The sequence below is a fragment of the Pyxicephalus adspersus genome, chromosome 11 (assembly GCF_032062135.1).
Source record: "Pyxicephalus adspersus chromosome 11, UCB_Pads_2.0, whole genome shotgun sequence".
NCBI classification, from domain to species: Eukaryota; Metazoa; Chordata; class Amphibia; order Anura; family Pyxicephalidae; genus Pyxicephalus; species Pyxicephalus adspersus.
Genome location: NC_092868.1, coordinates 19,007,028 through 19,022,154, shown reverse-complemented (window position 1 = coordinate 19,022,154; position 15,127 = coordinate 19,007,028). Strand labels below are relative to the sequence as shown.

The 15,127-nt window shown below is 38.9% G+C and overlaps 1 protein-coding gene across 8 annotated transcripts in view; it reads left to right on the top strand.

Annotated features, from left to right (window-relative positions):
• Positions 1 to 15,127, top strand: part of LIN7B (lin-7 homolog B, crumbs cell polarity complex component) — a 226,843-nt gene that overhangs the window by 133,270 nt on the left and 78,446 nt on the right. The window lies entirely within an intron of this gene.

The following is a 15,127-nucleotide window of genomic DNA, read 5'->3' as shown; positions in this document are numbered from 1 at the left end:
GTTATTAGGTCAGATAGATGTATATTGTTCCAAAACCAAGTGTGCTTATAAGCAAGAATATTACCTACTTTTAGCATTGGTGGTGAGTGGTAAATAAAAACTCAGCATGTCCGCGGTCAGCCACCAGGGGACTGAAGCTGCAGACAAGACGATCTTAAATGTGTTTAGCCTTATTGGCTCAGATCACAGTGCGTCTGCGCGTGCAGCTGCGCGCAAGCGCCATTGCTCGTTGGGAGTCAGAAGGGAAGGGCATCCCCTGGACAGGGCTGGAGCCCGTTAGAGATAGTTGTTTGTACCTGATTAGGGATATTAGTAAACTTGATAGGGTAAAGTCCTAGATATAGGATGGAATGTACATGTGAACTAAACCAGTTGTTATGATGCAAATATGAACATTTGTGTGTCTCTAACCCCTAAAAAAACTTGTATGTATACATTGTCATAGAAATTTAATATGTCTCACCACACATCATGCACTCACCCACCAAACCCGAGAGAGGAGCAACACTGCTCTCTTGGGCAGTTCCAGGTCATCGGAAATTCCCAATGTCCTAACGAGGGAGAGGTATGTGGATAGGGGCAGGCCCCGAATTAATGGAACGGTCCGATAGTCCCTCGTAGGGCACTTTGTAAGCAGGGAGAAGAGTTGTACTTATAATAGTTAAATAATATACAGTAGTGACACATATTTGCAGCTATTGGAAAGCCATAATTCTTTTACATCATTTCAGTTGATATTCACATGATTATTTGTAATAATGCAGAAAAATACTCACTTACCGAACTATCCCTCTAACATCTGGGTTGTGGCGTAGCGCAACCGCCAGATGCTCCATTATCAATGCGTAAAGCAATGGGGAAAGAGGACACCCTTGTCTTGTCCCATTCTAAATACAAAAGTAATTAGACAGAACACCATTAACTCTTACTGGGGCCCTTGGTAAAGAATAAAGTGCTTTCTCCGCATCCACTGAGAGTAGGCACATAGGGGTGTGGGTGGCATGAGCATATTGAGACAATAGAATAGTTTTAATAGTATTGTCCCTCGCGTCTCTCCCATGTATAAATCCCGTTTAATCCTTATGAATTAAAAAAGGCATATTATGAGATAACCTTTTTGCAATCATTTTAGAAAGCAGTTTAACATCCAAATGTATCAAGCATATAGGTCTAGAGTTAGAACATACAGTATGATCCTTGCCTGGTTTGGGAATAGCATTAATATGTGCTTCAAGGCTTTGTGGTGGAAAAGGAGAGTTAGTCGATTTGGAAGAGTACACTCTAGTCAAAAAAGGAACTAAAGAAAGAGCATGTATCCTATAAAATCGAGGGGTAAATCCATCAGGTCCTGGCTTCTACCAGGTGGGGTTGCTTTCATCGCCGCACTAACCTCTTCTTCATTAAACAGAGATTCTAGAAAAGTTATTGCCTCTGAATTAAGTTCTGGAAGGGCTGTTTCCAACATATATTGCTCTAAAGAGGACACTGGTATTGGGTCCGAATTTAGTTGATATAGATTAGAATAATAAATATTAAAGGTCTGTAAAATATTTTTAGGAGTAGATGTCAATTTACCAGTGGGAGTTGTATAGAGGGGTCGGGTGCAAGCCGCGTGCCACATTTATCTCTATACTGATAGATCTGTTTATGAAAACGATCTCTATAGCAATGATGAGCTAGGTCATAAAATTCAAGTAGACGTGTCCTTGCTGCTGTCAGTTCCATAAATACATCAGGAGCCAAGTTTTGATTATGCAACTGCTCCAACAAGTGTATCTTATCAGACGTTAGTTTAATATCCTGAGTCCTAAGCTTCTTAAGTCTAGATCCATGCTGTATTAGGACCCCCCTAAGAACCGCTTTCATAGCTTCCGACTTTATCAGGAGAGAAATGGTATCCAAGGAGTGTTCCCCTATAAAATTAGCTATCGTATCAAGGACTGCTGCAGCGTATAGAGAATCTTTGAATAACGAATCATTCCACTTCCAGGTCCGTTCACTGGGTACCACTTGCGGAATTTGGAGAGACAGCGTCAACGAGAAATGATCAGACCATTGGCAAGCATCTATAGAGGCAGTTGGGTGCCAATCAAGTGCTGGGTGACTCACTAATATATAGTCAATGCGAGAATACATAGAGTGCAAATTGGAATAAAAAGTATAATCCCTAGTGGTTGGCTGGAGTGTGCTCCAAATGTCCATCAACCCAAGATCATGCAGTCTGGATCGAAAAGAATTCAATTTAGAGTAGGACATAGAGGTTTTCCCTGAGAATGTATCAAGCCGGGGGTCAAATGCAAAGTTTAAATCGCCTCCCACTATGATAATACCTTCAGATACTCCTTTAAACATTTCCAAATATTGAGTAATGGCCATTGTGGGTTGCAGATTAGGTGCATAAAAAGAGGCGATAGTAAATTTCCTATTCCATACAGAAATCTTAAGGATTAAATATCTGCCCTGTGGGTCAGAATGAGTATCTATTATTTGAACTGGTAGCGATTGATGAAATGCTATAGATGCTCCTTTCATTTTAGAAATCAGGGTCAGAACTGTGGAACCAAGTAGGATAATAAATGATTACAAAGAGATGTAGTACAATTTTTCTGGAAATGGGTCTCCTGAAAAAATAGTATTTGTATTCTAGCTTTGTGTTGGGCATATAGTCATGGAGAGTGCTTGTTGGGGCTATTAGGGCCCTTGGTGTTGAGAGATCGAAATTTCAAAGTTTGAGATTGTGTAGTTAGTGGCAACATGAGAATAAGGTAAGGGGAAAAGAGTCACCAGACAGCCGAGACGGGCTAACTTCTCGCGTGTGGGGTGAAAACTAAAAGTGGAGTCAAAAAGTCCCAAGCTACCGTTAAAAGTGAAGAATTAAGAATTCTTTAGGAATCTGTGAGATCAAATATATACAAAAAAAGGATAAAATTATCAAACCAGCATAGTAAAACATATAAGCAGCATCCATTAAAGACCAATAAAGAAGAAAACCTCAAATATGGAGCAACAAGATAAAATCTTGTTCCGAAAGAAACTTCCAGGATATTTAAATAGGTAGACATATACTAATCAGCCCCCCCCCCCCCATCATGTACCTGAATCCGGTGAGCCTAGGCCCACCAAAGCATAAAGGGGAAGGGGATGAGATATATTACACACCATATATCGGCAGTTAAAATGCCCACTCATAGCCCTACTGGGTTTCTAGCATATCAGTGAAAAAGATGTATTTAGGAATCAGAGAAAAGGTTATACAGGGACATGTCTTCCAATACTGGAACCAGTTGTCCAAAATAGAATTAAGATGACTTCAGCAGGATTTAATGATGGCATCGAAAGAGATGGTTCTTGCTGGAAGCCAGTGCCAGCCATATGATCTGCTGCAGCTTCACTACTGGAAACATTTATCCAAAATAGAATTAGGATGTCTTCAGCAGGATTTAAAGATGTCATAAAGGAGATGATCCTTACTGGAGGCCAGTGCCAACTATATGCTCTGCTGCAACTTCTAGTGGTATACACTAGAAGTGTATACCACTAGTGTTGGTCGAATAGCTCACTATTTGATTCGGCAGCTATTCGGCCGAATATAGCAAAAAAATTCGGGTGGTCGAACATCGAATTCGAACACCATGAATGGAGATAGTATCTCCATTCAACCTCTATTGCCCTCGTATTGCCTGCGGTTACAGCTAACTGAAGGCACCTGCTTTCAATTAGCTGTGACCGCACAGTTTCCACGGTCCAGGAATCCCACAATGACATTATAATTCATAATGTCATTGTCAGATAACCTGTAAAACATAAAAAAAAACAAGTTTAAAATAAAAAACAGATACGAAATAAATAATTTAAAAAAAAAAAAATTTTCTCCCGAATTTTTGCTGTCAAATGCAGCAAAATTCGGTTCGGGTCTACCCGAATTCGAACAGCCATATTCGGGTCGAATATAGGGACAACCGGAATTCGAACATAAACACTATATACCACTAACGAGCATGGTGGCTCAGGGGTTAGCACTGCGGCCTTTGCAGCGCTAGGTCCTAGGTTTGAATCCCAGCCAGGACACTATCTGCATGGAGTTTGCAGGTTCTCCCTGTGTCTGCGTGGGTTTCCCCCAGGTACTCTGGTTTCCTCCCACATCCCAAAAACATGCAGTTAGGTTAATTGGCTTCCCCCTAAATTGACCTTGGACTACATTAATGACATATGACTATAGTAGGCACATTAGATTGTGAGCTCCTTTGAGGGACAGTTACTGACATGACTATGGACTTTGTACAGCGCTGCGTAATATGATGGTGCTATATAAATACTGTGTAATAATATACAAGATGTAGAAGGTGAAAGATGTTGCACAGGGTAGGTAGAGGTAGCAGAAGGGCTTCTATGTAAATAGGACATTGCTGATGGCCATTCTGTTAAAGTAACAGGAGGAAGCTGTAGCTGAGGAAGATCCTAATGGGATAGAAGGATATGATTTTGCCCCCTTTGCATATATTCAAGTGAAATGGATAACCCCATCTATAGAGTATGTTTCTTTGTTTCAGAATTGCAAGTAGAGGCTTAAGGGTGCGCCGTTGATCCAGTGTAAACTTGGACAAATCTGAGAGCAATTGAAGTCGTGCACCTGCATATTCAATAGGTTTTGCATCTCTAGTTTTCACATTTTATCTTCTTTAGTCCTATAAAAATGGATCCTGCAAAGCACATCCCTTGGTCGCTGGGGATCTTTACTCTGTGGTCCTAAAGTCCTGTGGAGTCTATCAGTCTCTAGGTCCACATCTGGAGTTGCCCCTAACAGTAAGGCAAGGAAAGAACAGACTGCAGAATGAAGACCTGAGTTAGGGACAGATTTAGGGAGCCAGTTACCAATGCGGTCCCCGCTCCTTCTCAAGGCCCCCTGCCTCCTCCTCATGCTGTTGCTGCTGCCTTTCAGTACTCCATTCACTAAAATTGTAGTACACACTTCTGGGTGGCATTGACGATGCACTACACCCAGCTCTATATGCCAGTTACCAATGCGGTCCACACTCCATCTCAAGGCCCACCGCGTCCTGCTGCTGCTGCCTCCTGTCAGTACTCCATTCACAAAAATTGTTTTACACACTTCTGGGTGGCATTGACGATGCACTACACCCAGCTCTCAATGACACTTACCAATGTGGTCTCCCTGGCTATAGCTGACCAGAGGCTACACACTGCTACTTCTCTAGCTGACCCACGCTCCATCCCTGGTCCTCCATCTTTTTGCCTAATGTCACCGCGCTACTTCTCCACAACAATATGGGTGGCATTCCTAACACGGCATCCAGGTCATGATGGCAGCTAGCAATGCGGTCTCTGCTGCTGTGCGGACTGCTGCTAGCGGGTTGAGTTCACACATAGCACCACCCTTTCTGAATGTCCTATGTTTATGCTGCCTTCTGTAGGCTGTTCATCACGCAAAAATCCTATTTGCCTGCTGTCACTTTACCTGCCATTTTCTGGAAAACCACAAGGTCTTTTGGAACTTTTGTATTTTTCAGTTGTTGCCACTTTTCTCCTACACATACCTAGAAAATTTGGTTGTTCTGACATGTATAGGGCGTTTGCTATTAATGCTTAAAATCAGTCTAATGACTTTAAAAGAATTCGAGAAATTGGTTCGCCAAATTTCCCAGACACATCAGAAGTTCAAAGAAATTTTTTCGCAGGACTGTGAGAAACTTCTCACTCATCGCTATTTACCACATTTGCAAAAAATGATATAAACAACTCCACTTGTTGAACAGTGTATGTGATGTTTTACTCTATGCCATTGGTTGTTTGGAAGAAGGTAGCTCTGCTGCTCATTAAGCCATGAACATTGTGCGCATTTACCACACCTGAAGGTGCCTGCTTTCTCTTCTATATTTGTAGGGGTGTCAGAGTAATGGCTCCACACCAGTGCATCCTTTAGGGATGGCGATTTTCTATGTGTTACGTTGGGATATTCATTAACAAATTGGAATGTTGCCTGATCCCTCAGTAGGTTCCAATGTTTATGTATAATTTTATTGATTTTTTTTATGGTAATTATTAACGTGATAATAATCCTTACCACCCACCCCTTCAGAGGATATTGGTTTGGTTTGGTTGATGAGTAAGTGATGATCAGAAGCCAGAGCTTTCTGATATACCCTTTTCAAAAGTTTTTTACCTTAGCCTCTTTTCAAAAGTCTGCCCTGTAGGGCTAGGGCTTCTTTTTTGAAATCCTGCAGATCGGTTCAATTATATCTTAGTCTAAGATATTGTGTGAGAGGGAAGCTTTTTTTCAGTGGGTAAAGGGTGAGCACTTGTCATGTGCAAGATGGTGTTCCTTGCCGTCTCTTTCCTATACAAAGTGGTATTGATAATGCCTGAGGGAGTAAGTTTAATATATGTGTCCAGGAAAGGAACCTCTTTCTGATGCGAATACATCGTAAATTTCAGATTGAAGGTGTTGTTTTGTAATTCCTAAAAGAATTCCTGAAGTGCCAATTGTGGACCAGTACAAACAATAAAGATATCATCCATATATCTTTTCCAGCTGATAATGAATTGTTGGTATATGGCAATTTTGGAATTTAGAAAGAGTTTGTTTTCCAACTCCCCCGAATACAAGTTGGCATAAGAGGGCGCACATCGTGTGCCACTCCTTGTATTTGGAGGTAGTGCCTGTCTTTAAATGAGAAAATATTTTTCGTGAGTATATATTTCAAAATGGAGACTATGAATTGGTTGAATGCAATATTGTCAGGGTAGAAATTATTCAAACAAGTAGCGACTACCTCCAATTCCTTTTCATGGGGCATACTGCAATAGAAGTCCTCTACATTAAAAGTTACCCAAATGGAGTTGGGTGGACAAAGTAGCTTGGAGGTATATTGCAGAAGTTCTAATGTATCCCTTAAGTAAGATTGGAGAGCAGTAACTAGGGGTCTAAGATACCCATCCACCAACTCACTCGCATTGGAAGATATTGAACCCAAGCCCGAGATAATGGGGCCTCCTGAAGACTTTTATGCACTTTTGGAAATGCATTGGATGTCGGTGTTATGGGGAATTTTGTGTTTAAATACTCCCTAATTTTTTGGTCAATGATTCCCATTTGAAAGGCTTGGTTAATAATGAGATAGTATTCCTCATAGAATTGATCAATGGTAGTACCTGCTTTTTGCTGGTGCCATTCTCTATTGTTTAGGATTTTAAAACACATTTGCTCCTATTGTTTTTTGTCCATAATGACAAGATTACCCCCTTTGTCAGATTGCTTAATAATGAATTCTTGTTGTTCCTCAAATTGTTTAGGGCCCTCTGCTGATGCAGAGTCAAATTGTTAGATGCGAGGGAAGTGTGAACTGTGTAATTTTGTAATGTCCTGAGTGACTAGATTCAGGAAGGTGTGAATATGCGGATATTGGCCCTGATTTATCAAAGCTCTCCAAGGCTGGAGCGAATACACTTTCAGAAGTGAAGGTGGGTGATCCAGAAAACAAGGAATGGATTTTTAAAAATCATTTGCTATTTGCTAGCAACTGTTTTGAATCCTGGACCAGATCCACTCCAAGTTTGCTGGATCACCCAGCTTCACTGATGAAAGTGTATTCTCTCCAGCCTTGGAGTGCTTTCATAAATTTGGGCCATTGAGTAGGGGTGGAAAGAATGAAGATTTTGAACGTCTTTGAGGGATAGAGCTTTTCGAGCTGTTAGTTCTATTGTGTTCACAGTGGTCTCTGAGGCCTCTTTCTCCTCTAAGCATTCATGGAGTGTTCTCAGATTTTTGAAATCTTAGATATTAAATTTATTAGTTATAGTTTAATTTTAAATTTTATAGTTATTATTAGTAGAGACTTCTGGTTTGGCGCCCAATGTAGCGGGGGGTGTGAGTTTCAGCTCCCTCTGGTTCTCCTGCCCTCCTGACTCCTGGCCCCCCGGATCGGCATGTGCAGATGGATCGCTCACAGACATCCAGGCCCACTCAGCAGAAGCTAACAGCGCAGAAGGCAGCCCAGGCAAAGATGGCTGACATCACACTGGACCACAAGGCAGCAGCTACTAGCCCAGGTAGGAATGAATCTCCTACTCCTCACTGTGCGGACTGATCCACTGAGCCTCAAAACACCTTCAACCCAGCTTATTATTGAATATCAAGGAGGCTTTAACACAATACTTACAACCTATTACTGAAATGATGCAAAAGATGGAGTTGGTGGTCCATTATTTGTTCACACTGCATACGATTTGTTTTTTTGTTGTAATTTGTAATGTTCAGTAAAAGCAAAGTCAGGAGTGTGGAGGTTTGCTTGTACTTGATACTTCTTTTGTCTACTAATTCTACCAAATCCCACATTTGGAAAAAAGGAAGTCACTTATTAGCAATACAAAATAAGACTATTGTTTTGTTTTTTCAAAATTTTTTCATGATGCCAGATGCTTCACTACCATCTTTGTTTTGTGTCACACTTTATGAATATTTTTCCCTGGAGGACGGACAGTATCAATCTACATTGCTGCTCTGCTGCAATGGCTGTGTAGGACTATGTTTGTATGTATTGCAGGCTAATATAGTTCTTTTTCCTCACATACCTCACATTCCCCTATAACTTAAGAGGAAGTCAGGCTGGCTTTTAAAAGTTCTGCTATCTCTAAGGCGCCAGGTCCGAATAGTTTGCTGTCAGAATTTGACAAAATTTTGGTTTATAAGGTAACATCGCCACTAACAGTATTGTATAAGTCTATGTTTTCACAATCCACTTATTTAGATTCAGGTCAAATGGCTTTTATTACGGTGCTCCCCAAAAAGCAAAAAGATCTGTTGGATCCTGGATCATAACGCCCTATTTCATTACTAAAAAATGACATAAAATTATTTTCCAAGATAATCCAAGCTGATCATTTGGCACATCTTCTTCCTCGTTTAGTAAGCCCTGCACAGGCAGGATTTGTCATTGAAAAATCTACTACATATAAAATCAGGAAAGTGCCACTAGTTCTGGAACAAGCCCCGTTGTCTGGTTCCCACTCTGGGTTCTCTTCGTTATTGGCACTCATTGCAGAAAAGGCATTCAACAGCATCGAATGGTCATAGCTACAATTAGTTCTCACAAAATTTGGCTTTGGGGGTAATATTGCTAATTCTTTTAAATCTATATACTCTAACCCAATAGCTCAGGTTCAGGTGGCAGGTGTTCTCTCCTCATCATTTCCGTTGGGTAGGGGTACACGTCAGGGTTGTCCCCTATCCCCATTCTTGTTCAATTTGGCCATTCAGCTAGATCATTTTATGGCCTGAAAATATTCAAGGGGATTGAGGTGCAAGGCAAACGTATCAGTTTAGCTATGTTTGTTGATGATATTATGTTGTTTATTAAAGATCCATCTAAAGATTTATGAAGGATTATCCGTCATATTCAGTATTTTGCATCTTTCTCAGGTTTTAAAATAAATTATACTAAAAGTGAAATTCTATGTATTTACCCTACTCCATCTTTGGAATTATTAGCTTGTTCTGATCAATTAGGAATTAAACTTAAAAAATTCCCATCCTACTTATTTGGTAGTATAGATTTACTGTAATGTTCCTGACATGTATAAACTTAACTATAACCCACTTAACAAATAACAAAAATTTTGGCAGAATAAGTGCGATGGAAAAATTTACCTTTGTCATTATTGTGCCGTTGCAACCTTATAAAAAAAAGATAAGTTTTGCTAGATTGTTATATCCTATGCAGACATATCCATTCCTTCTACATCATGCTGATGTCCAGAAGCTTCATTCAGTTTTTGTCGCTTTTATTTGGCAAGGAATGCCCCAACGTATAGCCAGAGCCAAATTGTCATGTCCAAAACAGAATCTGGGGATAAGTTTCCCTGATTTGAGAAAGTACAATTTGGCCTGTCTTTTCCGGCATGTCAAGGATTGGTGGCACGATACATGGCATTAGACAATGGTGAAGCTGGAATCAATTTTAGTATAACCATGGTCTCTAATGGGATTTTTAAATACTCTTTTATTTTTCTTTATTTTCTGCTGTCCCACGTGAGTTAAGAGATAATCTACTTTTGAGAGATACATTGTTAACATGGAAAGAGGTTAAAAAACTGTATGGATGTCAGATTGGGACATTGGGATTGGGACAACTATAACTACTCTTTTGCGTTCGACACCCTGTTTTCCCCAGGGATTGGCTTACAAGGCCTATGAGTTATGGGACCGTTGAGATATAAGAAATCTAGGTCATTTGTTTGATGATTCTAATAAAATTTTATTGGTGCAACAGAAGGTATTATCTGCCACTCCTCCATTTTCCGTTTTCATTAACCGAAAGTAAACATAATAACCTATAAGAGGTTTAATACGTAATCAGTCTTTAAGGGATAAAAATAAAACTACTTAAGTAGTATTACCGAGCCTAAACATTTCGGGATAAGGAAAAAATGAAAAGAGAAGAAAGGTGGCTATTTAAAGGCAATATTGATAAAAATTAATTAAAATCTTTTATTTGTAAATCAATGAATTAAAATAAATGTCTCAGCAAACACACATATATAGATTCGTACTCTGACACTATGAACCTAGATACATTACATCGAGTTGGTTATGATATATACCAACTCCAATAAGGTAAGGATCAGTATAGATATTTTCTTATTAATTGTCTTTCCCGATGCGTTTCGCCCTCGTGGGCTTCCTCAGGGGAGTTGAGACCCTACAATTTATACAAACACATATAAAATCAATATACAGTGGTACCTCGGTATAAGTCTGCTTTGGAGTAAGTCCAACTTGGTATAAGTCCTGTTTGGACTCGAAAAATTTTGCTTGGTATACAACCTTTTGGCTAGAACTTGTATGGGTCAAAATGAGTTATAACACCATGCACTACCCTTATTTACCTCTCTCGAGACAAAGCCACGACTGCCCACGAGCGTCAGTACACCAGTTGCTACCATTCAGTGAACAACCTGTGCTATACTCTCTGTGAATTACATAACATCTCCTCCTCCTCCCTTCTCAGCACCATCCTAGTAGACACTTGCTTTACCTTCAGCAAGGTAAAGTGAGGTTAAATTTTCATTTATTTCATCTAATTGCTTTTGTATTTATGTATTTTAGTATTAAGCAGTGTTTAAATTATTTCATAAAGCCCCATCAATTAATAATATGCCAATAACAATAGGATTTTTTTTTATGGGAATGGATTAATCATTTTCCCTTAATTTCTTATCCAAGGATCTGGAATGTATTAAGGATTAATACCAAGGTACCACTGTAAATAAATAACTATCCACATAATAAAAATCAGCTACATAATCATTTCACAAGTCACAAGTTACTTGGTATATTGACCAGATGTAATCAATAGGATCAGTAATTGAACTTACACCCAATTGGCAGACTATTAAAAAAGGGGAATATAGTATTCTAAATGCACTCTGTGATGATAAATAATTTCATCTTAGAGCTAGAAATAGGTTGGATATTTTTAGTGTACATTGATTAAATAGTCAGTTACATTTACTTGGACTATATCTTAGTTGAGTATTATTGGATTAGTTGTTGTAGTCGTTGATGATGTAATATTAGGCTAGGTAACCTATAAATGATAAATTAGCATTTTTTTATTAGAATATTAAGGTATTAATTGAACAAACTGCATTATATTAAATGTCCACAAGATGGCATACCTGTCGAGGAAGTCCCAGTACAGAACCCCAAAACAGAAGTTCAATACAACAATCCCTAGAGATATATATATATAGATAGATAGATAGATAGATAGATAGATAGATAGATAGATAGATAGATAGATAGATAGATTGTAGGCAACCAGCAGGAAGGTACTAGAGATCAGATAGATTTGCACAGGATTCCTCTCCTGTGTAAAGGGGCAGGTGGAGGACTCTCACCTGGGAGATAATTGATGAGGAAGCACTGAAGGCACAGATATAACACAGAGCCAGGAGCTCAGTCAGTGGAGATGATGTGCTGGAGACATAGGCAGGTGGCCTGTGTGAGTGACTGTGCTGGAGACACAGGCAGATCTGGAGACACGGGCAGGTGGCCTGTGTAAGTGACTGTGCTGGAGACACAGACAGATCTGGAGACACAGGCAGGTGCTCTGTGTGAGTGACTGTGCTGGAGACACAGACAGATCTGGAGACACAGAAAGGTGCTCTGTTTGAGGAAGAGGAAAAGACCCTAATGGAGAGGGCTTGAGAGCATGCAGCTCCCCAGTGTTCCACAGAAAGAGAGACAAGACACTACAGAAAGAGGGAGAGGGACAGGACTCTACAAACAAGGTGACCCTAGTTGATTTTCTGCCTTTTTGTTGGAAATGAACTGTTATAAACACGGGGCAGCTGAAGATAAGTGCTTGTGTGTTTGGTTTTTACCTGGCTGATGTTACGCCTTCCTCTTGGGACAATTTTTGTTGTTTTTTTTTTTGCAATAAAACCCTGATTTGGCATCCAGTCCTGTTAGTTGCCTACCATTTGTCCAGCTAATTCCCACTATATATAAACTGCTTTTTTCTAACTAAGAGGTGTAAAAAGAGGGGTTAGACTTTTGGTTGATAACCAGGAAAAAATCAAAAGGAGCTGGTGGGGGCCGTCAAAGAAGGACTGAAGCTGCGTCCAGCTACCTCTTATATAGTGAGGAGATTTAGAAAGTGACACGATATGATGGCAGTGCGCAGGTGCGCACAAATTGTTACTTTGTAAATAAAGTTAGTCATGTTTACGGAGCTGCAGTGCGCAACTGCACTGCAACAACCAACATAAAAAATATTGAATATTTTAAAGAAACACTGGCACATTTTAAGAACTGACCCCAATGTGTCCAAATTTCTCCAACTGTCCCCTTCAATTACTTTTGGAAAAACAGTGTCTTTAAAACACAATCTAGTAAGAAGCCACTATACCTCTCCTCTTTCAAACAGACCACAACTGTTACCATTAGGCACCTTTAGATGTCCATGGCTTAATGAGCAACATATAATCAAACTGCCCAACAATATTATTCATCACAATAAAAGACACATTACCTGCCAGTTGCTCTACAACTGGTGTAGTCTATATGATTACTTGTATTGTAACTTGTGTATATAGGAAAAACTAAAAGAGCTTTCCGCAGGAGACTTTACGAGCATGTTTACTCAATTAAAACAGGTAAAATGATAATCCCTTTTAGTCATCATGTAGGGACATATCATAATTTTGATAATTAAGTTATCGCTTTTTCAGCCCTACAATGTTTTACCTCCAATCCGAAAGGGGGTGACCTTGATCAGTGGTTATTACAGGCTGAGACCAGGTGGATTTCTATATTAAAAGCAACTACTGCACCAGGTCTAAATGATGTACTGTCTTTTAAACCTTTTTATAATATATTTTTTTCATCTTAAATGCTACCTTGTTCAGTATATTAACCCACAAGTATGTTTCACTTATGTTGTTTTTTGATCATAGCCAACATTTATATATGATGTCACTACGTTCCTTAATGTTATTTAATCTTAATTGATTTGTTGAGGTTACTATGTATTATATGATATCTGGTTATGTAACCTTCTTTATACAAAAACATTTTTTTTGTGGTTAACCCTTTGAAGTATAACTCATTTTGTATATGACCTCTACTTTTTTATATATGCCAATTTTATATTATTTATATAATTCCTAAATAAATACAAAAATAACCCGGTTTATAATATTTGTACCTGGTATCAGTTACCCTATACCAATAGTAGTATCTTCAACACCAAAACAAAATTTGACGACGAATGAAGACATGAGTAAATATGCCCCAGTTTGGTCATTCACTCTGGAATGACCAGGACCTTCTGCTAAGGAGTAAATCTCCTTCACTGAGTCTGGGCCAGCCCAGCGATAGGCGGGCCTAATACATTCCTATCACTCTTGCACTTAGGGCGAAAGCCCTTACAAGTACTATCCTGGAAAATTGCTTTTTACACCTCTTAGTTAGAATAAAGCACCAGATTTAACTGGGTTGCATCTTAATATGTTTCTGCAGCGCTGATTGATTATCAATTATTGGTATATATCATAACCAACTCAATATAATGTTTCTAGGTTCATAGTGTCAGAGTACGAATCTATTTATGTGTTTGCTAACACATTTATTTTAATTCATTAATTTGAAAAATAAAGATTTTATAAAAATATTGCCCTTAAAGAGCCACCTTTCTTCTCTTTTCATTTTTTCCTTACCCCGAAATGTTTAGGCACGGTAATACTACTTAAGTAGTTTTATTTTTATCCCTGATTACGTATTAAACCTCTTATAAGTTAATATGTTTACTCTCGGTTAATGAAAACGGAAAATGGAGGATGGAGGAGTGGCAGATAATACCTTCTGTTGCACCAATGATACACTTTTGTTAATGTTCTTGGAGGCTTTTTTATGCTTGATTAGCTATGTCCAAAGTGTTTTCTTTTACTTACTTGCATTATTATTTGTTTATGTTTTGGTTGTTCTTTTTTCTTTTATGTAAAGTTCATTTTGGGTTTGCAATGTTTTATTTTTTCTTTTGTGGTAATGGATGTTGATTTATATTCTGCAAAAAAATTAAATAAAAAAAAAAAATCATTGTATTTGAGTGGTATTGACAATTGGTGTTTTTTTTTTTTGTGTCATGTCGTACATCACATCACATAGCTCAAACTTATTAAGGTTATTAGATGGACAAAAAGTTAGTCTAAGTTTAGGGAGTTGATCCTCATCCTCTGTAAGTACATATGATGAAAAGTTGATAATTTCTAAATCTCTCCCACTGGAGTAATCTTGGTGAGATAAGTGTCCATGGGGCCCTTGATCTGTTTGGGGGAGGGGAAGGGTGGGGGATGTAGGTCTAAAAAAGATTTCTTGCTTTTGGTGATGGTTCCTGATTGGGAAGTGAGAGTAGGAGATAGGAGTGAGGCAGGGGTGGGAAGTGGTAAAAAATCTAGAGAAGACGTGAAATGAGTGGGTGGAAACGCGTTGGGTGTGAGACTTGTTAAGTGACCTGAAAAAAAGATTTTTTTAAATGAAACTGTGTATTAGAAAAAAGTTTTGAGTTGGCCATATTTGATTGTTTTAGATCATTTTACACATATTTGT